This window comes from Sardina pilchardus, chromosome 4 (genome assembly GCF_963854185.1).
Source record: "Sardina pilchardus chromosome 4, fSarPil1.1, whole genome shotgun sequence".
NCBI lineage: Eukaryota > Metazoa > Chordata > Actinopteri > Clupeiformes > Clupeidae > Sardina > Sardina pilchardus.
In genome coordinates this window covers 38405568-38428217 of record NC_084997.1, presented here as the reverse complement: position 1 = coordinate 38428217, position 22650 = coordinate 38405568, and the positions used below count along the sequence as shown (strand labels likewise).

General features: G+C 43.8%; 1 protein-coding gene and 1 long non-coding RNA gene across 3 annotated transcripts in view; one reads left to right on the top strand and one right to left on the bottom strand.

Annotated features, from left to right (window-relative positions):
* LOC134079206 (cingulin-like) overlaps positions 1 to 22650 on the top strand; it is an 83846-nt gene that overhangs the window by 37427 nt on the left and 23769 nt on the right. The window lies entirely within an intron of this gene.
* On the bottom strand, positions 3451 to 3812 carry LOC134077952 (uncharacterized). Its single transcript, XR_009938800.1, has 3 exons — positions 3747 to 3812; positions 3618 to 3668; positions 3451 to 3545 (listed from the first exon to the last, which is right to left on the bottom strand). It is a non-coding gene; the product is annotated as an uncharacterized LOC134077952 (long non-coding RNA).

Sequence of the window (22650 nt, the reverse complement as noted above, 5' to 3'; positions counted from 1 at the left end):
GGAACCTTTCGAGAGCACCCTGAGTTTGAGGTCGATAAGCTGTGGACTGTACATGTTTTATCCCAAGCTGACGCATAGCCTGCGCAAATACACGAGACATAAAATTAGTGCCGCGGTCAGTTTGCACAGTCTTAGGGAGGCCAAACAATGAGAAAAAATTAACCAAAGCCTTAACAATGGCTGGAGCATTAATTTTCCGCAAGGGACAGCATGAGGGAACCGTGTTAACGTACACATGATTGTGAGGAGGTGTTGATTTCCCGACTTCGTCCGAGGCAACGGGCCAACACAATCCAGAATTATGTGTTCAAACGGCTCTGTAGAGACAGGAATTGGTTGTAACGGTGCAGGGGGAATAACCTGGTTAGGCTTACCCGTAACCTGACATATGTGACATGTACGACAATGCTTAGCAACATCACGATTAATACCTGGCCAATAAAAGTAACGGGTGATTCGATCTGATGTCTTCGTCACACCGAGATGACCAGAGAAATGATGATCGTGAGCAAGACTCAAAATGTGACCACGATAACTGGTAGGGACCACAATCTGGCAGAGTATTCTCCACTCATCCTGCGCAGAGGCCGCAAGTGGTCTCCATTTGCGCATTAAGACCCCATCTCGCAAAAAGTATCCACACGGTGAATTCTCAATATCTTCCTCGGACATAACATCAGAGAAAAGCGAAGCGAGAGACGGGTCATTAGACTGCTCCTTAATCAAGTGCTCACGGCTCACAGACACTTTAGGAACTTTAGACAGTGAAGGGGAATTCAAAGGCAAATCACTGCCAACCTTGAGTGAGGGCTGCACTAAAAAGGTATCACAAAGATTAACTAATTCATCCTCAACCTGAGACTTCTCCTCACGCTGCGCCATAGCACGCGTAACGACGCTAGCTTGAAAAACCTCAGGGAAATTCACATCCAAAACATCTGGACACTGAGAAACAGGAGAATCAGTTACAACGGGCGAGGGGAAAACAGTGCCTCCCATAATATCATTGCCCAACAACACATGCACATTTTTAACTGGAAGAGTACGGCGTACACCCATTTTAAAGTCACCAGTTATTAAATCTGAAATGAGCAAAACCCCATGGAGTGGAACATTCACAAAACCCATCTCAAAACCTTGTACAAGGACATTTTCACCGGCATAAGACTTAACATTAAATGGCAAAACACTCTCCAGTATGAAACTTTGTGACGCAGCAGTATCTCTGAGAATTTTAACAGGCACGCGCGTTTCGCGCTCACCTGACAGAACGACGTAACCCGTTGAAACAAACGGAGCAAAGACATCACTAACTTTCTCGTTTGTCTGAGACGTCGGAGGAAATGTGGAAACACAAAGACCCACGTTTGAGTCATTTCTAGAAGTGGACTGATACTTATTCCCACGCTTCAGTTTAAAGCAATTAGCCATCAAATGTCCACGTTTATTACAGTGCCCACAAGTAATTTGATCCTTTGCATGATTCACACGCTTATCATCGGATCGAACAGGTTCAAATACAGTTTCTTTAGGGACATGAAAGTTCCTTTGAAAACCAGCACTCTGAAACTTAACAGGATAGGGGACTGAGTCCTTTCTCGCAAGTACATAATCATCAGCAAGCACAGCCGCGCTAGAGGGTGTAAGATCCTTGTGCTCACCAAGAAAAGTAGCTACACTTTTAGGCAGAGAATTCCTGAAATCTTCAACAACAATTAAATCACGAAGACCCTCAAAAGTAGTAACATTTTGGGAATTGAGCCACCGATCGAACAACATCTCCTTCTCGCGGACAAACTCCACATAAGTGAGAGACTCACGCTTTTGATAATTGCGAAACTTCTGCCTGTAAGCTTCAGGCACAAGCGAATAAATGTGCAAAACAGCCTGCTTTACTTTATCGTAATCCGCAGCATCTTCTAAAGATAAAGAGGAATAAGCCTGCTGGGCCTTGCCTTGGAAAATACTCTGTAAAGTCATTGGCCACACTTCGCGAGGCCATTTAAGTACAGTAGCAACCCGTTCAAAATGTGCGAAAAACTTGTCCACCTCCTTCTCATTAAAAGGTGGAACAAGTCGAATATTTCGCTTAACATCAAAATGAGTGACAGGAATATGAACACCAGATTCGCGAGCCTTTATCTCCAATTCCTTTAGACGAACAACCTGGGTTATCTCCAAATTCTTCATTTTAATTTCATGCTCTCTACGCTCATGCTCGCGTACTGCTAGTCTATCAGCCTCTAGTTGTGATTTCTCACGTTCCCAAGCCATCTCTTTTTCACGAAGCTCTAGGCGCTTCCATTCTAAAGCACTCTTAGTAGGTGAGGGATCAGAAATTGAAATAGGTTTACCAGGAGACGGCTCAGAAGGGCTTTCAGAACTCACTTTCTCCAGTATTCCTTGTTCGCGCAAGTCAGTCACCAGCTTATCGAAGAGTTCCGCTTTAGAAGGCGAACCCCGTACTTCAAGTTTATAATGGCCTGCGATACGGACAAGATCATCACGCGTAATACATGACAACGCTTCTACAGAAGGAGCGTCAACAAAGGCTTCGAGGTCAAACATAATGCGTCGTAAAGGTGACAATTAAACTAACTATCAAGTGAGGGGGAAATAGCGAAAACCTACCGAACACCATATGGCACACTCTAGAAACGCACAATTATACAGCGAAAAGACGCCAAAAACGACCCAGTACAGGGAAGTCAAACTATGACAAATAAGTCACGAAATGTGGTTCAAAGACCGGAATCGAGCCCCCATTATTATGTTACGAGACCATACCAATAATCTGATGGTACAACATAACATAACAAAAGGCCAAGAAGAGTGAACGGTTTAAGGTTGTTTATTAACAAAAATGTCAGAAATAATATCGCTACGGGTGCGTTGTTGAACAAAGAATAACTAAGCGAACATTAATAACTAAAGAATAAGGTGGTGATTCAAAGCTAGAGTGTAACAAAAACAGAAAACAAACCCTGCAACTACCTTACTCAAAGAAAACCAGTCTGCTGACTCCCGAACAGAAAACAAAATACAATCCGGACGGTGAGTCTTCTCGCAACTTCTGCGCTATCTAATCCTGTAACTAAGAACGTGCAAAAACCCTTCACCAATCACCACCTGTATAATAATAATAATAAATAAAGACTTAAGTGCTTTGAAAACGGACTGTTTGTAAGTGAGTGCTAACTAACGCAAGTTTCAACTGAACAAAGGGAAAACATGGCGTGAAGTGACGACGCAGCGGCAGGCAGCCAGCACTTCTGTGATACGCAACGAGATGGAGAGAGAGACCTCCTCCTGGGACGTCTCCGGCTTAAATAGGCCCTGCCCCGCCCCGCAATCGGCCCACATGCGGAACGGCCTAAAGAGGGGGACAGAGAGACAGAACAAGCGCAAGAGCGCAAACAGGCAACACACAGTACTATGCAGCGTCTGCGTAACACAAACACAAAACAAAACAAGACAAAACAGCAGCGTTCGAACTGGAACCAAGATGCCTTGATGTTGCCGCTCCCTGTTACGCCCGAGATCTGCTACACAAAGAACATACAATTAAACCCACGCAAGTTTACATATTACTTTTAAAAACGGTTAACGTGACCTACCGCTCTGCTGTGGTCAGTCATAAGGCCCATGTTCAGCGACTAGCTGCACTCCTAAACCCCAATGTTTGAGTTAGCCCACTGAATGATACAAACGTAGCCAACTACAAACACAATACCACAATCACCTACCGAGAAGTCGGCGGACACACGGAACCGGCCAGAGGCGAAGCCAATACGGGGAGCGGTGAAGGCTGGGGTCAGGCAAACGATGGAGCTACGACGTCAGCCTTCAAAATAAAAGCTAAGACTTTATAGCCGCTCCCACGTACTGATTGGCTCACCTCCAATTGCCCAGAGCCACTCAGAAGGGCACTGCCAAGCTAACTAAAAGGGGCATGAACCTAGTCCTGCTACATTCTACCCGGGCTGCACTGTACACCTTGGAGAAGGGGGGGGGCACCAGGAAGGCAATAACACCAGGCCCCGCTAATGGCTGTCGCCCTCATGGCGACCCATGACCCAAAGGCACAGGTGGGGAGCTACCCTGGCTACAGCGCTGCAGTGAGCTACACGCTGTACAAACTTGGGAGGGGGAAGGGAGAAGAAAGGGCACCAGGAAGGCAATAACACCAGGCCCCGCTAATGGCTGTCGCCCTCATGGCGACCCATGACCCAAAGGCGTAGGTGGGGAGCTGCCCTGGCTACAGCGCTGCAGTGAGCTACACGCTGTATAACATTGGGAGGGGGAAAGGAGGAGAGGGGGTACAGGGGGGAGGGGGCGACGACACAACCCAACCGAAGCTGGCCATGCACCAACCAAGCCTACCTGACTCCTTCTTGGTCCAACAAACAGCTGCTGTTTTGTCTGAGAAAAAAAAATAAACCAATAGTAATACGACAAAGCAAAGACAAAGTTACAAAAGACATAAAAACATTGGAACACACGTCTCTGGCTTTGCTATGTGATCCTCTTCCAACTACGCCAAATGTGGCAAAGTGAATGGTTTGCTATACATTGCATCCTGCCGACTACGCCAAATGTGGCAAAGTGGATGGTTGGTATACATTGCAACATGACGACTACGCCATCTGAGGCCCTTCCCCTCAGAATATGAATTCTATGAGACTTGTTAATGGGTTAACCTAACGGCAACACAGGTTCGTTGTTTACAGAAAACCAGAGAGGCATGTGTTCCAAAAATAAACTCTTATTTATTTACATTAAAAACATGAGTGAGTTCTCTCCAGTGTGGGTTCGCTCAAGTCAGTATTACTCTCCAGTGTGGGTTCGCTAACAGCAGTAGTACTCTCCAGAGTGAGTTCGCTAAAGTCAGTAGAGGTGGCTATTCAGGGAATGAGACACTCGTGAATAAAAAAGCACATCAAATGCACGCAGTTGTCACGGCAAACAGTGTAAATCACCACAATCATACACGAAGGGGATGGTGACAATCGGTTACATGCTGCCACTCAGACATGCCACCACTACGACATGCTTCCATTTAGACATGCCTCTATTTCGACATGCTGCTATTTAGACATGCTGCCAATCCGACACATTTTAGTACCCCCATTCCGACAATTTACAAATCCTATTTTTTTCCAAGACAATTTAACGGACCCTATGAGCCCGACGGACGCAAAGTGCGTAAAAAAACACACCCATTTTTCTCTGTACATTGCTCCGCGATTATTAGTCATAGCGAGATGAGACCTATATTGCATGAAAGAGCAGAACCGGGGCTTTAACGAGACTAGACAGTGTCTGTACGATCAAGTATGAAAATAAAATAAAATCATGAATTTAAATCAAAGTATAGGCCTATCATATTTACAGTCTATATTGCTCCACGCAGCCACTGCTCTCGCTTGGATTACTCCGGGACCAGGCATCGCAGGCAACAGACACGCATATCAAATGAAAGAGGAGAAACAGAGCTTTCCATTGATACCAAACACATCGATCCTTTTGTGTTATAAAAACAGACGAAGTGACAAACAAATAAGAATGTCATATAGCTTCGGCTACCGCTACTTTCGTTTGATTTAGGCTACTCGTGAAACCATGGTAAAAAAAATATATGGCTTGCATGTCAGATAAAAGAGGAGAGCTAGAGCTATCCACAGATGCCAAATACAACCTTCTAGGTCATAAAACAGACGAAGTGACGTGAAAATAATAACTGTAACATTAATAGCCTATTAATTACCTCATGTCGGAATGGCACGTTGTTTGAAAAAAAAAGTTAAATACCGCCACTGCGACCATGAAAAAAAAATATGTCGGAGTGGTGGGACTTTTTCCCTTAAGGAGACATGCCTCCACTACGACAATTGGACGTCAATGTCGGAGTGCTGGTATGTCGGAATGAACGGCGGATACCGTGACAATCATGACACGCAGTGTAACAAGCTTGGGAATAGCCTCCACAACCGAACTGAATTCGTCGTCACTCGGGAAGCAAACAGCAGCACACCTGTCGTCACTTCAGTTAATCAAGTTCGTGGTGGCTAAACACAGCCGATTCAACAACGAAATGAAACAAACACCACAGACACAAAACAAGACAAAACAGCAGCGTTCGTCGGAACTGGAATCAAGACGCCTTGATGTTGCTGCTCCCTGTTACGCCTGAGATCGCTCTGCTGTGGTCAGTCTTAAGGCCCATGTTCAGCGACTAGCTGCACTCCGAGAAGTCGGCGGACACACGGAACCGGCCAGAGGCGAAGCCAATACGGGGAGCGGTGAAGGCTGGGGTCAGGCAAACGATGGAGCTACGACGTCAGCCTTCAAAATAAAAGCTAAGACTTTATCGCCGCTCCCACGTACTGATTGGCTCACCTCCAATTGCCCAGAGCCACTCAGAAGGGCACTGCCAAGCTAACTAAAAGGGGCATGAACCTAGTCCTGCTACACCTGCAATCAGACCATCGAATAATTGGCACCTGAAAGTGGAAAGCAGGTGCAAAGACGTGTCATTTTAAAGACTGATGCAGACTGATGATTGGTCAAAAGTAATGAATGAGAATTGAGTCTTCCTGACAGAACTCAACGCTTACGCTTTCATTTCTATTGTCTGGTTCTCAGACTCTGTTCTCAGACTATCTGCAGTTATCAACTGATATTTTTTTTTATCATGTTTTTCCAAAAAACAAACATTCTTGCAGAAGAATTCTTCCCAGATAACATTTTCCTTTGGGCCGGATCCGCATACAAGCCTTAGATCCACATGTAGCGGACCTACGGTATCTGACTGTGGGCCAGATGTGGCCCACACACAATCAGCGGACCCGTATTGCAGATCCGTACGCTTATTGTGTGTGGTACGGATCTGCAATATGGGTCCAGGCAGATATTCACAACATCCCCAACTGGTCACCACTATAAAAACTTTGCTGAATTAAGGATACTGCTTATCATAATTTTATGACTTTATAAACAGGGCTGCCAAGTCTCACGCTTTGAGCGTGACAGTCAGGCAATTTGACCCATTCTCACACAACATGCCATACTTGACATTTCTCACGCAAAATATTTCCCCATTCAGTGCACTATTTTTTTTTTTTTTCTTCATGATGATAAACTTTGGTCATTGCCTTGCCGTAGTTCGAGCTCTGATTGACTGACAGCAATAACCAATCCATCAGTCCTTTGTGCCTAAATCTCACCAACCACGGAAGGCATCACGCAATATAAACAAATCAGAAGCAAGGCGGGTCTTGGTGCCTCTACTTATCTTTGAAACACACAATAGCACCGACTCCGACAACTAGATTAAAAACGTTCTACTGCTTGCTAGATTTTGTTCACCGTTGATTCGCTGTTTCTCTTTGATTTTCCAAGTTAATGTTAAGGCTGCTAAGTCTATATTTGTCACTTGTTGCAGAGCTGTGTAACATTTATTTGCCTCTTTCTTGATAAGTTCACACTTGAAAAATCGACTCTAATCGGAGCTACCAAATGCCACCGAACGAACGGCGGACGACCTCTCACGCTTGTCATTTTCTGAAACTTGGCAGCCCTGTTTATAAACGTCATGGTTTAGATATAAAATATAACCTAGACATTCTCTGATAACTTTAATTATATTTTGTGTAGGCTACTTTGTTGAGGTTTGCTTCCCAGCATGTATTGCAAATATTAGTTTTGAACTTTGAAACAATGTGGTTGGGACATTTTAGCTTCTAAGCTAACCTACTCCACTGATGTTTTGAACAATAAAATTACCAGATATGACCATTGACTTAGTCATTTATTAGGGGAAAAAGACACTATAGTCGTGAAAGTATTGGGTGTCAAATTTCGTTCAAACTCCCTGCCACTAGTTGGCAGACATGTCATACTACATCCCCGACTCAGAATTACGTCATGCTTCTATACAAAATATTCGAGCAAGGGCACTTTAAAGCAGTGCGAAATATCAGCTGAGCTAGCTTGCCTGTGAGCATTGTATCAGAGCGGTATTGTGAACGTAAGCGAGTATTAGCATTAGATAATCGTCTAAACACCTGGAAAAAGTTTACCAGGAATGAAGTGTTGGGTCTTCTGTTCGCTGACAGTTATTCTGAAGGGAAATATCTGCCTTCAGAAGATGACGGGGATTTGTTTATTCACACGCGTCTCAGCCTAGCCATGCTGAAGCTGGACAACGTGAGAGATAAGTCCTACACAAGCACAAACGTGGATCCTTTGCCCAATGTCAGTGTTAGGAACATTATTTTATGGGTCTAGGTGTTCATAGGGAAGTTAGAAGACCCTCATCAGACGTGTTATTTGTGTAGAGAACGACAGTATTGGTCAGGGCACTGCCATGTTATCGCACTAGCAATTTTGCCCTTTCGTTTTCATTGTGCCTCTCCATAATTGCGAGGACAAGTAACGTGATGGAGAATTTGTCTAACACTATTGGGTATGTCGGTATGGAGGTCGAAGTGTCCATAGGAGAACTGTGGGGCAACGTAGCAGCAGTATAGTCGCAATGAGAATGAGAACGAAAGCCACTCCAGGCGCGCGTGGCAGGTCCAGGGTGCCGTCAGACAAAATAGCCAACAGGTGTAGGCAGTTTTTTTATGTTATGCCTTGCAATGAGAAGTAGGCATATTGTGAGACCAGGGGGTCAGGATTTGACTGATTAGCTTCGCCGATTAGCAAGGCACTTCCTCGTCGCCATTTTCCAGAAATATATCATGTCCGGTGCCGTTTTCCCATAGTTTTCCTCATGCTGATTGGTGGCTGTTCCACTCTCAGCTCATGCACGAGCTTAGTGTGGGCACGAGCTCTCCCTCTGTTCCTTACGTCAATCAGTAACCTGGCACTTAATTGGCTAAGTAAAACGGCACCGGAAACAAGCCCCTTGAAATGCCATGTTGAAGCCTGAAAAAATCGTTCAATTTTGGCAATTTTCACTAGCATAGCATTCCCATTGAAATTAATGGGGGCGGGACTTATTCACTTTCTCCAGTTCTTATAATACCTCCATGCGTGAAACAGTTACCCCGCATTCACACTGTCTCCGTCCGTCAACGGATCTCATTCACTTTGCATGGGGCAGACTCGAAATGCATTGTGGGTCCGTCCGTCGCTTCAGCTCCGTTGCCTCCGTCAAGAAAGTGCAAATACAGATACGGCAGATCCAACCTCCGTGATCCGTTGACGGACGGAGACAGTGTGTACGCAGGGTTAGCAGACCCTCATTACGTGTTAGTTGTGTGGAGAACGAAAGCTTATGGTCGGGGCAATGTGTTTTCTTTTTTTTTTAATATATACAGTACAGGCCAAAAGTTTGGACATACCTTCTCATGCAAAGAGTTTTCTTTATTTTCATGACTATTGACATTGTAGACTCACACTGAAGGCATCAAACTATGAATTAACACACGTGGAAATATGTACTTAAAGGTATACTATGCAACGTTTTTCAGTTAATCAATTCGTTCCATACTGTTATATATGATTAAATGGGTCATTCCCGGTCGAATGGTGTTTTTTTTGGCCGCTCTAGTGGTCTGTAGCGGTAAAACCACACTTGCAACTTCAGGAGACACCGGGCACGCACCCATGCTCTACTCCAGGAAGTGTCATGTAAAGTCTCATGAAAAGGCACGGCAGACTGACCGATTGAGGAGTTTTGTCAAATATACACGCTAAAGCTGTAGGGGAAGCTCTGCAGAGAAATATGCAAGCATAAAACGAGCGAAAATGAAAAGTGAAAGCGAAACCGGCGATGAAATCGCCAATCCTGCATAGTATACCTTTAACAAAAAAAGTGTAAACAACTGAAAATATGCCTTATATTAGTTTCTTCAAAGTAGCCACATTTTGCTCTGATTACTGCTTTGCACACACTCTACATTCTCTTGATGAGCTTCAAGAGGTAGTCACCTGAAATGGTTTTCACTTCACATGTGTGCCCTGTCAGGTTTAATAAGTGGGATTTCTTGCCTTATAAATGGGGTTGGGAATCAGTTGTGTTGTGCAGAAGTCAGGGGTGATACACAGCTGATAGTCCTACTGAATAGACTGTTAGAATTTGTATTATGGCAAGAAAAAAGCAAAGAAAAACGAGTGGCCATCATTACTTTAAGAAATGAAGGCCAGTCAGTCCAAAAAATTGGGAAAACTTTGAAAGTGTCCCCAAGTGCAGTCGCAAAAACCATCAAGCGCTACAAAGAAACTGGCCGTCCCAGGAAAGGAAGACCAAGAGTCATCTCTGCTGCGGAGGATAAATTCATCCGAGTCACCAGCCTCAGAAATCGCACGTTAACAGCAGCTCAGATTAGAGACCAGGTCAATGCCACACAGTTCTAGCAGCAGACACATCTCTAGAACAACTGTTAAGACGAGACTGCCTGAATCAGGCTGTTAAAGAAATTATTATGTTATTATCATTGTTAAGGACATTTAGGTGTGTCTCATGTCTCACATATTATTTTGCAATGTCTGCAATATTTCATGTATACGTGCACTGCTGATGCCAAGAGTATTCTTGCCAACATTGTTCTTGTTTACGTCAAAGGAAACAGATGTACCTGCAAAAGCAGGATATGGGAGATAGGACGAATAATGACAAGACCGCTTCTTCTAATAAAAGAACTACCCAGAGTTTCAGAGGACAGAGACTGTTTAGCAGGGAGGGGGAATCCTCCTGTCTGAATGCTCTCTCCTCTGGCCAGAGTACAAAACATACTACTTGTTGTGGTTCTTGTGTTTTAAAATCTTAAATACTTGGAAGATTTTCCTAACACAGGCCTTCATGGTAGAATAGCTGCTAGGAAACCACTGCTAAGGACAGGCAACAAGCAGAAGAGACTTGTTTGGGCTAAGGAACGCAAGGAATGGACATTAGACCAGTGGAAATCTGTGCTTTGGTCTGATGAGTCAAAATCTGAGACCTTTGGTTCCAACCACCGTGTGGACTGCAGAGTGAAGGCAAAAGGGCCAACAAGTGCTAAGCATCTCTGGGAACTCCTTCAAGACTGTTTGAAGACCATTTCAGGTGACCTCTTGACGCTCATCAAGAGAATGCCAAGAGTGTGCAAAGCAGTATCAAAGCAAAAGGTGGCTACTTTGAAGAACCTAGAATATAAGACATATTTTCAGTTGTTTCACACTTTTATGTTAAGTATATAATTCCACATGTGTTAATTCATAGTTTTGATGCATGCCTTCGGTAGCCTAGAAATCTAGACGCACCCTAGCGGGCAAAAATATTTTTGCCTGGCGGGATGGTCTAGGGTCGCACCGTTGAGGACAAGCCTGCGCCAGGATCGAGTTCAGCCGAGCCAATCAGAACGCTCTATCTGTGTACGGAGTCCTTGAGCCCTCACCTTCGGCTTCCGATAAGACGCCAGGGGGCTGGACCATGCGTCCTCGTTCGACCAGTTGGGTTTGAGACCGTATCGCACAACCAGGGCTGCCAAGTAATTTCTCACGCAAAATATTTCCCCATTCAGTGCACTATATATTTTTTTTCATGATGATAAACTTTGGTCATTGCCTTGCCGTAGTTCGAGCTCTGATTGACTGACAGCAATAACCAATCCATCAGTCCTTTGTGCCTAAATCTCACCAACCATAGAAGGCATCACGCAATATAAACAAATCAGAAGCAACGTAAGGCGGGTCGTGGCGGCTCTAACTTGTCTTTCAAACACAACAGCACCGACTCCGACAATTCGATTTTAAACGTTCTACCTGCTAGTTTTTGTTCACTGTTGATTTGCTGTTTCTCCTTGATTTTCCAAGTTAACGTTAAGGCTGCTAAGTCTATCATTGTCCTATACCTGTTGCAGAGCTGTGTAACATTTATTTGCCTCTTTCTTGATAAGTTCACACTTTGAGTGTGACAGTCAAAAAAAATGTCGCCAAAAACAAAAGATGGATGAGGCTAACGAAGCGCGCTCGTTTGAATCGGCTTTGGAAGAGTTAGACTTGGGCTTTGAGCAGAAAGAAGCACTTAAGTCATTCGTTTTAAAGAAGGATGTATTTGCCGTTTTGCCGACCGGCTACGATTGGTCACAAATGCTGGCCTATTACGTGCAGAGGCAGTTTGAAAGACAACTGTTCATCCCACCCACAGGCTTCAACTCTGTGAATGGTCCGACCCCAGACTTTACATTTCTGTGTAGTTTGGCTTGCCAGGCTATGCCTTCGGTATAATCTGCCATTTTCATAGTCTTAGTCATGAAAATAAAGAAAACTCTTTGAATGAGAAGGTGTGTCCAAACTTTTGGCCTGTACTGTATCGCGCTAGCCATATGCTCCCTTGACAGTGACCGTGTGCCTCTCCATAATCGGAGGACGGTAATGTAGTGGAGCCTTTGTCTAATATCAATAGATTTGTTAGATGAGGTCGAAGTGTCCATAGGAGAACTTGGGGAAACGTAGCAGCAGTATAGTCGCAATGAGAATGAGAATGAAAGCCACTCCACTCGGGAGGCGCGCATGGCAGATCCAGGTTGCCGTCAGACAAAATAGGCAACAGGTAGGCAGTGTGGGTTGATTTTTTATGTTATGCCTTGCAATGAGAAGTAGGCATATCGTGAAACAGTTAGCAGACCCTCATTACTTGTTAGTTGTGTGGAGAACGAAAGCTTATGGTCGGGGCAATGTGTTTTTTTTATATATGTATATATATATTGCGCTAGCCATATGCTCCCTCGACAGTGACCGTGTGCCTCTCCATAATCGGAGGAGGACAGTAATGTAGTGGAGCCTTTGTCTAATATCAATAGATGTGTTAGACGAGGTCGAAGTGTCCATAGTATAGCTTGGGGAAACGTAGCAGCAGTGTAGGCAGTCGCAAGGAGAATGAGAAAGAACAGCCATGCTGATTCACACCACTCGGGAGGCGCGCGTGGCAGACCTTACTTACAGGCTGTCTTCAGACACAATAGGCAACAGGTGGGCAGTGTGGGGTGGGTTTTTATGTTATGCCATGCAATGAGAAGTACCATGAAACACTACAAGAAGTGTCACCTGGATGAATAGGGATTCATTATATTTGCAATAAAAAGCCTGCTACAGAAATTTGCATTCCCATCATCTTTCTATTTATTATTTATTACACTATTGGTTTACTATTTCCCTGACCATTTAGTATGGCACAATGTGTGTTCTTTTTGTGTGTACATGTCCTTGTGATGTGAATGTCTGTCAACTAAAAAAGAAAAATAATAATAATAATAATAATAAATATAGCTGCAAGCAGCAATGAGGGGGCCAAGCAGTAGGCCGGAGTAACCACGGCAACTCGACACTGTTGGCTCAATGCCGCAATGAGACATATGGCCGTAAGCAGTCAGAACAAGTTTCATGTCTAACACGTCAAAAGTTACAAGCGAACTTGCATTTTTGCTAATCGAAGCTATCCTAAAGGTCAAAGGTCACCAAATTTCTTGAGAGTCCTCGCGATCTGGTCACGAGCCCATGCACTAAGTTTGGTTTTGATAGATTCAAAGGTTGCTGAGATATGAGCTCACTTCCTGTTTGGCGGTTTCACACCCTAGAGGTCAAAGGTCACAAAATGTATTGGGTGTCATCCCGATTAGGTCACAAGCCCATATACTAAGTTTGGTGTTGATAGATGCAAAGGCTGCTAAGATATGGGCTCACTTCCTGTTTGGCGGCTTCACCGCGAATTTCGATTGGCTGCGACGGGCAAACGCTTCTGTCAATTGTTACAGAAATCAGAACACTTACAAGGCATGGTCTGACGATGGTCTGTGCCAATTTTGGTGAGGATCAGTTGAAATTTGTGACCTAGGGAAATTTGTTAGTGTTTTTGATTAAATCCAATATGGCGGCCGAATCAATTACGTTGATGTCATAAGTTGCCATCTGTCCACATAAGGATCTTCCACAGTATTACTAGACATCTCTAATATATTGTAATTCTAAGCACAACAGCAGTTATAGGCCAAAAAGCATGTTTCTAAATTACAGCGCCCCCTAGAGGTCAAAGGTCACCAAATTTCTTGAGCGTCCTCCCGATGGGGTCACGAGTCCATGTACTAAGTTTGGTTTTGATGCGTGCAAGGGTTGCTGAAATATGAGCCCATTTCCTGTTTGGCGGCTTCGCCGTGAATTTTGATTCGCTGTTGTGGGCGAACGGTAATACTTCCGGAGACAAAAAGCAATGCGTTGGCAAAACACATTCTGTGGATGCTCCGTGTCAAGTTTGGTGTCGGTCGGACAAAATTTGTGAGAGAAGTTAGCTTTCAAGTGTTTTTGATGAAATCCAAAATGGCGGAAAATCCATCATGGCGGAAAATGACGTCACAGGGTGCGTTGAACTCGGGCAGGTCCAAGAATTCCAACGATACCTGACTTTTGAAAATCGGACCAACGGGTCAAAAGTTACGTGCGTGAACGCACGTCCAACTTTGACCTGTTGGTGGCGCTAGAGCGTATGAGGTGCCGACATGAAACTTAGTCACATGAATCAATGAACTGTCCCCAATCAGTGTGCCAAATTTCACAACTTTTCACCAGTCGGTTCTATGGGCTGCCATTGACTCCCATGACAGAGGAATAATAAATATAGCTGCAAGCAGCAATGTGGGGGCCAAGCAGGCAGGACAAAAAGGCCAGAGTTGCCATGGTAACTCAATGCTGTTACGTCAGGCATGTAGTTTTAAGCAGTCACAAGAATTTTGATGTCAAACAACCCAAGATTGGCCGAGAAGCGGGCTCACTTCCTGTTCGGCGGCTTCGCCGTCAATTTCGATTGGCTATTGTGGGCGGACGGTTTAAGATATCCTTTCGAAAAGCACAGCCTATGTTACACTCGGTCTGAAGATCATCCCTGTGAAGTTTCGTGCAGATCGGATACATTTTGTGACCTGTGGAAATGTTTAAGGGATTATTATCAAATCCAATATGGCGGCCGAATCAAATAAGGTTGATGTCACAAATTGAAATGGCTCAGCCTAAGGACCTCCCACAGTATAATTAGACATCAGTAGCAAGTTTAAATTCCAAACACATCAACAGCTACAGGCCAAAATGCCTTTTTGCTAACTGCGGTGCCCCCTAGAGGTCAAAGGTCACCAAATTTCTTGAGCCTCATCCTGATGGGGTCTAGAGTCCATGTACCAAGATTGGTTTTGATGCGCGCAAGGGTTGCTGAAATATGAGCCCACTTCCTGTTTGGCGGCTTCGCCGCGAAATTCGATTGGCTGTTACAGGCGAACGGTTATAGTTCCGAAGAAAAAAAATAATTTCAGTATACAAGATGGTCTGTAGATTATGTGTGTGAAGTTTGGTGTTAATCGGACAAAATCTGTAGGAGGAGAAGGCATTTAAGTGTTTTTGACAAAATCCAAAATGGCGGAAAATCCATCATGGCGGAAAATGACGTCATAGGGTCCGTTGAACTCAGGCTGGTCCAAGGATTCTAATGATTCCTGACTTTTGAAAATTGGCCCAAGGGGTCAAAAGTTACGTGCGTGAACGCACGTCCAACTTTGACCTGTTGGTGGCGCTAGAGCGTATGAGGTGCCGACATGAAACTTGGTGAAATCAATCATTGGACTGTCCCCAATCAGTGTGCCAAATTTCACAACTTTTCACCAGTCGGTTCTATGGGCTGCCATAGACTTCAATGGCAGAAGAATAATAATAGTTTATAAATATAGCTGCAAGCAGCAATGTGGGGGCCAAGCAGGCAGGACAATAAGGCCAGAGTTGCCATGGTAACTCAATGCTGTTACGTCAGGCATGTAGTTTTAAGCAGTCACAAGAATTTTGATGTCAAACAACCCAAGATTGGCCGAGAAGCGAGCTCACTTCCTGTTCGGCGGCTTCGCCGTCAATTTCGATTGGCTATTGCGGGCGGACGGTTTAAGATATCCTTTCGAAAAGCACAGCCTATGTTACACTCGGGCTGAAGATCATCCCTGTGAAGTTTCGTGCAGATCGGATACATTTTGTGACCCGTGGAAATGTTTAATGGATTTTTATTAAATCCAATATGGCGGCCGAATCAAATAAGGTTGATGTCACAAATTGAAATGGGTCAGCCTAAGGACCTCCCACAGTATAAATAGACATCAGTAGCAAGTTTAAATTCCAAACACATCAACAGCTACAGGCCAAAATGCCTTTTTGCTAACTGCGGCGCCCCCTAGAGGTCAAAGGTCACCAAATTTCTTGAGCCTCATCCTGATGGGGTCTAGAGTCCATGTACCAAGTTTGGTTTTGATGCGCGCAAGGGTTGCTGAAATATGAGCCCACTTCCTGTTTGGCGGCTTCGCCGCGAAATTCGATTGGCTGTTACAGGCGAACGGTTATAGTTCCGAAGAAAAAAAATAATTTCAGTATACAAGATGGTCTGTTGATTATGTGTGTGAAGTTTGGTGTCGATCGGACAAAATCTGTAGGAGGAGAAGGCTTTTAAGTGTTTTTGACAAAATCCAAAATGGCGGAAAATCCATCATGGCGGAAAATGACGTCATAGGGTCCGTTGAACTCAGGCTGGTCCAAGGATTCCAATGATACCTGACTTTTGATAATTGACCCAAGGGGTCAAAGGTTACGTGTGTGAACGCACGTCCAACTTTGACCTGTTGGTGGCGCTAGAGCGTATGAGGTGCCGACATGAAACTTGGTGAAATTAATCATTGGACTGTCCCCAATGAGTGTGACAAATTTCACAACTTTTCACCAGTCGGTTCTATGGGCTGCCATAGACTTCAATGGCAGAAGAATTATAATAGTTTATAATAATAAGAAAACTAAGCATCACTATGGGTGCCTTCGCAGCTTCGCTGCTTGGCCCCCAATAAGAAAACTAACAAACACAATAGGTGCCTTCGCAGCTTCGCTGCTTGGCCCCTAAATATAGCTGCAAGCAACAATGTGGGGGCCAAGCAGTAGGCCGGAGTAACCACGGCAACTCGACGCAGTTGGCTCAATGCGGCAATGAGACATATGGCCGTAAGCAGTCAGAACAAGTTTCATGTCAAACACGTCAAAAGTTACAAGCCAACTTGCATTTTTGCTAATTTAAGCTATCCTAAAGGTCAAAGGTCACCAAATTTCTTGAGCGTCCTCAGGATCGGGTCACGAGTCCATGCACTAAGTTTGGTTTTGATAGATTCAAAGGTTGCTGAGATATGAGCTCACTTCCTGTTTGGTGGCTTCATACCCTCGAGGTCAAAGGTCACCAAATTTATTGGGCTTCGTCCCAATTGGGTCACAAGTCCATATACTAAGTTTGGTGTTGATAGATGCAAAGGCAGCTAAGATATGGGCTCATTTCCTGTTTGGCGGCTTCGCCGCGAATTTCGATTGGCTGCGACGGGCAAACGCTTCTGTCAATTGTTACAGAAATCAAAACACTAACAAGGCATGGTCTGAAGATGGTCTGTGCCAATTTTGGTGAGGATCAGTTGAAATTTGTGACCTAGGGAAATGTGTTAGTGTTTTTGATTAAGTCCAATATGGCGGCCGAATCAATTAGGGTGATGTCACAAGTTGTCATCTGTCGACATAAGTATCTTCAAAAGTATTACTAGACATCACTAGTACATTGTAATTCTAAGCACAACAGCAGTTATAGGCCAAAAGGCATGTTTCTGAATAACAGCGCCTCCTAGAGGTCAAAGGTCACCAAATTTCTTGAGCGTCCTCCTGATGGAGTCACAAGTCCATGTACTAAGTTTGGTTTTGATGCGTGCAAGGTTTGCTGAAATATGAGCCAACTTCCTGTTTGGCGGCTTCGCCACAAATTTCGATTCGCTGTTTTGAGCAAACGGTAATACTTCCGGAGAAAAAAAGCAATTCTTTAGCAAAACATATTCTGCGGATTCTCCACGTCAAGTTTGGTGTCGGTCGGACAAAATTTGTGAGAGGAGTAGGCTCTCAAGTGTTTTTGATGAAATCCAAAATGGCGGAAAATCCATCATGGCGGAAAATGACGTCATAGGGTGCGTTGAACTCGGGCAGGTCCAAGGATTCCAATGATACCTGACTTTTGAAAATCGGATCAACGGGTCAAAAGTTACGTGCATGAAGGCACCTCTAACTTTGACCTGTTGGTGGCGCTAGAGGGTTCGAGGTGCCGACATGAAATTTGGTGACATGAATAATGGGACTGTCCCTAATCAGTGTGCCAAATTTTACAACTTTTCACCAGTCGGTTCTATGGGCTGCCATTGACTCCCATGGCGGATTCATAATAATAACTAGAAAATGTAATTCCATGGAAGAAATTACCATTGCATGTAAATGCAAAAAGGTTGCGGACTGTGTAAAACATTACATTAGGCCTATAGTTAAAAAGACAACTATAGGCTACACAGAAGAATAGATAAATAACAATAATAACCCAATTACAATTCCACTGAAATTACTTGGAAAGTCACATTTAAAAAGTGATTTATGAAAATGCATCAAAATTGTGGATATAGGCTATAATGGAAAATAACATTTATTAGAATTTAAAAGACTGAAAAGTTGCCAACTTCAAACGAGTTGCAAGAGCTGACACTTTAGTAGCCTGCAGTGAAACGACGATAGTTTATAGCCTTCATATCTACACTAATGCATGCAGGTTAAAAGTAGGCCATCTGAGACACCATTGGAATACGGAATATAATCTCAAACAACGCCAATCAACGATGATGCAGCAACAGGTGGGATGTCTAGCAAATGTATTTCAACTGAAGATCTGTCGAGATGGCTAAAAGCCCTTGTGTAAGCCCTGGCCTTGCAGCCTACCCGACGTTAAACCTAGCCTGGAGCAAGTTTGGTTGTCGTTAGCTAAAAAAAAGTGTTACATTTAGGCTACGTTGACGTTAGGTTAGATTGTCTTTAGCTGTTGATAACGTTACCGAGAGCAAACCGGTTAGGCCTACTGTAACGATATAAACAAATCCAGTAAGGAGTAACAGGAGACGACGATAACGTCCTGGCATACAGCTTAATGAGTAGACATAATAACATTCAGGTTTGGCCTGGTTTAGCGGGCGCAGCGGTGGCATGGCTTTGGATCAAAGATCCTTGATTACTGACAGCTGAGCACTGACGTAACAATTAATCTTTGCCGCCAAAGGGTCTCAATGTAAACTCTATGGGAATTTTAAACTCTTTTATCGTAAATATCTCAAAAAGTATGAAGTTCACAAATGTCAAAAATACAATCGTCAAATCTCCGTTACAGGATCTTTGTATGAGTGCTTGAATGACGTCAAACGGTTCAGTGGTTTTAGTGTTATAAATCGTTGATTTTGGTCGGAAGAAGAATAATCCCCATAATAATAAGAAGAACAGGGATAACAGTACATTGCATTCACATGCAATGTAACTAGAAAATGTAATTCCATGGAAGGAATTACCATTGCATGTAAATGCAAAAAGGTTGCTGACTGTGTAAAACATTGTATTAGGCCTATAGTTAAAAAGACAACTAGGCTACACAGTAGAATAGATAAATAACAATAACCCAATTACAATTCCACTGAAATTACTTGGAAAGTCACATTTAAAAAGTGATTTATGAAAATGCATCAAAATTGTGGATATAGGCTATTTTGGAAAATAACTCTTTAAAAGACTGAAATGAAGTTGCCTACTTAAAACGAGTTGCAAGAGCTGACACTTAGTAGCCCACAGTGACGACTGGTAGGATAGCTTTAGACACCATTGGAACACGGAATACAATCTCAAACAACGCCAAACGATGATGCAGCAACAGGTAGGATATCTAGCAATGTAGGATATTTTATGTAGGATACACATATTAGCCTACAGGATGAGCTAGTATGTTCTTCGAAGTATTTCCAGGTGTGTGATTGTCCTAATAGGCATGTACAATACGCTGTTAACAAAGGTTTTTAATTTGTGAATGATGCCGAAAGTTTTAAATGATTGCCTGGCTGGCAAGTCTGAAACGACTAGCGTGCTAACAAACAAACGTGAAATGATAGCAATGCAGTTTGTACTAGAAACGACTGTAAGAAGGCTTGAACCTAAATCGTGCAACTAGTTGCTTGTACTGTAACTTGCTAGTAGGCTAACTTGCTTGTCGTATACAGTGTTTACGTTGACGTTAGGTTAGATTGTCTTTAGCTGTTGATAACGTTACCGAGAGCAAACCGGTTACTGTAACGATATAAACAAATCAAGTAAGGAGTAGCAGGAGGAGACAAGACGATAACGTCCTGGTTTAGCCTACAGCAGTGGCATAGAATGTTTTCATAGCTACAGCCTGGTGCAGCGGTGGCATTTGGATCAAAGATCCTTGATTACTGACAGCTGAGCACTGACGTAACAGTTAATCTTTACCGCCAAAGGGTCTCAACGTTAACTCTACTCTAAAATCTTTTATCGTAAATATCTCAAAAAGTATAAAGTTCACAAATGTGAAAAATAATAGAACACATCTCCGTTTCGAGACCTTTGTAGGAGTGCTTGAATGACGTCAAACGGTTCAGTGGTTCTAGAGCCTTTGATCGTTGATTTTGGTCGGAAGATATAATAATAATTATAAGAAGAAGAACAGTGATAACAGTACATTGCATTTACATGCAATGTAATAATAAGAAAACTAAGTAACACAATGGGGTCCTCGCAGCTTCGCTGCTTGGCCCCCAAATATAGCTGCAAGCAGCAATGAGGGGCCAAGCAGGGAGGTTTGAAGATTTTTGCAGCGTTGGATTTGTCAGCAAATTTAGCGCATTGTCCTCAGGATGTGCTCTCAAGTCCACGTACCAAGTTTGGTGTCGATACGAGAAAGTTTTGCTAATTATAGCGCCCCTAGTGTTCAAACGTCACCAAATTTAGTTTAGGTCCTCAGGATGTGCTCACAAATCCACGTACCAAGTTTGGTGTCGATCCGAGAAAGTTTTGCTAATTATAGCGCCCCTAGTGTTCAAACGTCACCAAATTTAGCGCAGGTTCTCAGAATGTGCTCACAAGTCCACGTACCAAGTTTGGTGGTGATCCGAGAAAGTTTTGCTAATTATAGCGCCCCTAGTGTTCAAACGTCACCAAATTTAACACAGGATGTGCTCACAAGTCCACGTACCAAGTTTGGTGTCGATCCGAGAAAGTTTTGCTAATTATAGCGCCCCTAGTGGCGCTACAGCAATCATGGAAAAGTCTTGTTAACTCATTCACTGCCTTTGACGTCTTTAAACGTCAATTTAGACACATACGTTGACTGCCATTGACGTCTATAGACGTCAATTGCCGTTTTCAATGGGGAGGGCTCCTGGGTGGGCTTGGGAACGATCTGGCAGAGTTTCAGACTTGTAAACAGACTGCACTAGCGATCCGAACCTCTAGATGGCAACAGTGCCATTTGGATCATTAGTATCTGCCTAGAGTGCACAAGTCATGCAGAGACAACTAGCAATCACACTGAAGATCGACCACAGTGGATCTAGTTTGCACGCGATGCAGGGAATAAATATGCTTACTTCTTACATCAAGGATGGAAAACACGTGAACGGTATGATCCATTTACATTGGATATTGTGATATAGACTAACAACAACCTTGCTAGTGCTAGCTTGCTAAGTCTAGCATCCTGTTCAGAGTCTTTAGCGACCATCAGAGTCCCTAGCAACCTTGACGAGACTGACGAGATAACAGTGCAATCGTGGTTGACATACTACTGAAACGCTAACGTTAAAAAGTTGATTTTCACAAAAAGATCGTTTTCTCCATGTTTTGGTCAAAAACAGGTGTTTTTAGCAAAACTAACCCATGTTCTACTGACGATTACTAAAGAACGGAAAACGATAGAAACAAGCCGTTTTTTCCTGGTGAAAGAAGAGAGTCTACTCTTTCATTTGGTACCTTCGGTGTTTACATAGTCATAAAGCTCACCGTTCGGTGGATCTTGGAAAAACAGTCAAAATGCTGTAAAACGTCTGGCAGTACGGAGCGCTCTGCACTGAAAATCGCTGGCAGCCAATGAGTTAATTGGTGGGTGGGGCCTTGACTTTTGCCTTAATACACTGAGCAAGTTTGAGCTTGAGAGGTTCAAGCATAGCAGAGATATTTGCATTAATGTTGTTGCTTGGCCCCCTTTAAACTCTTTGAGTGTGATTTACCCACAATGCTCAGCTCTCAATCGTCCAAACACACACCGTCGCAGAGACACCTCTGGTAAGAGTGGGCTATATATAGAGAATGAACTAGCAGCATGTTTAACAGTGAGTAAGTCCCTCTATCCCTTTCGAGGCTGCGGCATTACTAAGATTCACATGGCCTCCGGCTGAGGCACAGCAGCGGAAAATCCCAGGTGTCTTACCACCCGCTAGGTGGATAGACGTAGTGGTCATCCAGGAAGTCCATGGGAAAATGTGGGAAAGTCACCCCCCCCCCCCCCCATGACCACCATAGAGGAGAGTGTGTGTGCTTGTGTCTGAGTTTGAGAGAGAGAGATGAAAACATGAACGAAAAATGAGATGACTTCATGTGATTATAGCACCCCCCTAGTGGTCAAAACACATGAAATGGGAGAGTGGGCGTGCGCAAATGGAACCCCCGCCCCCCACGATCACCATAGAGGAGATTGTATGTGCTTTTGTCTGGGTTTGGGACAGAGAGAGAGTGGATGTTAAGAAAATAGCCAAAATT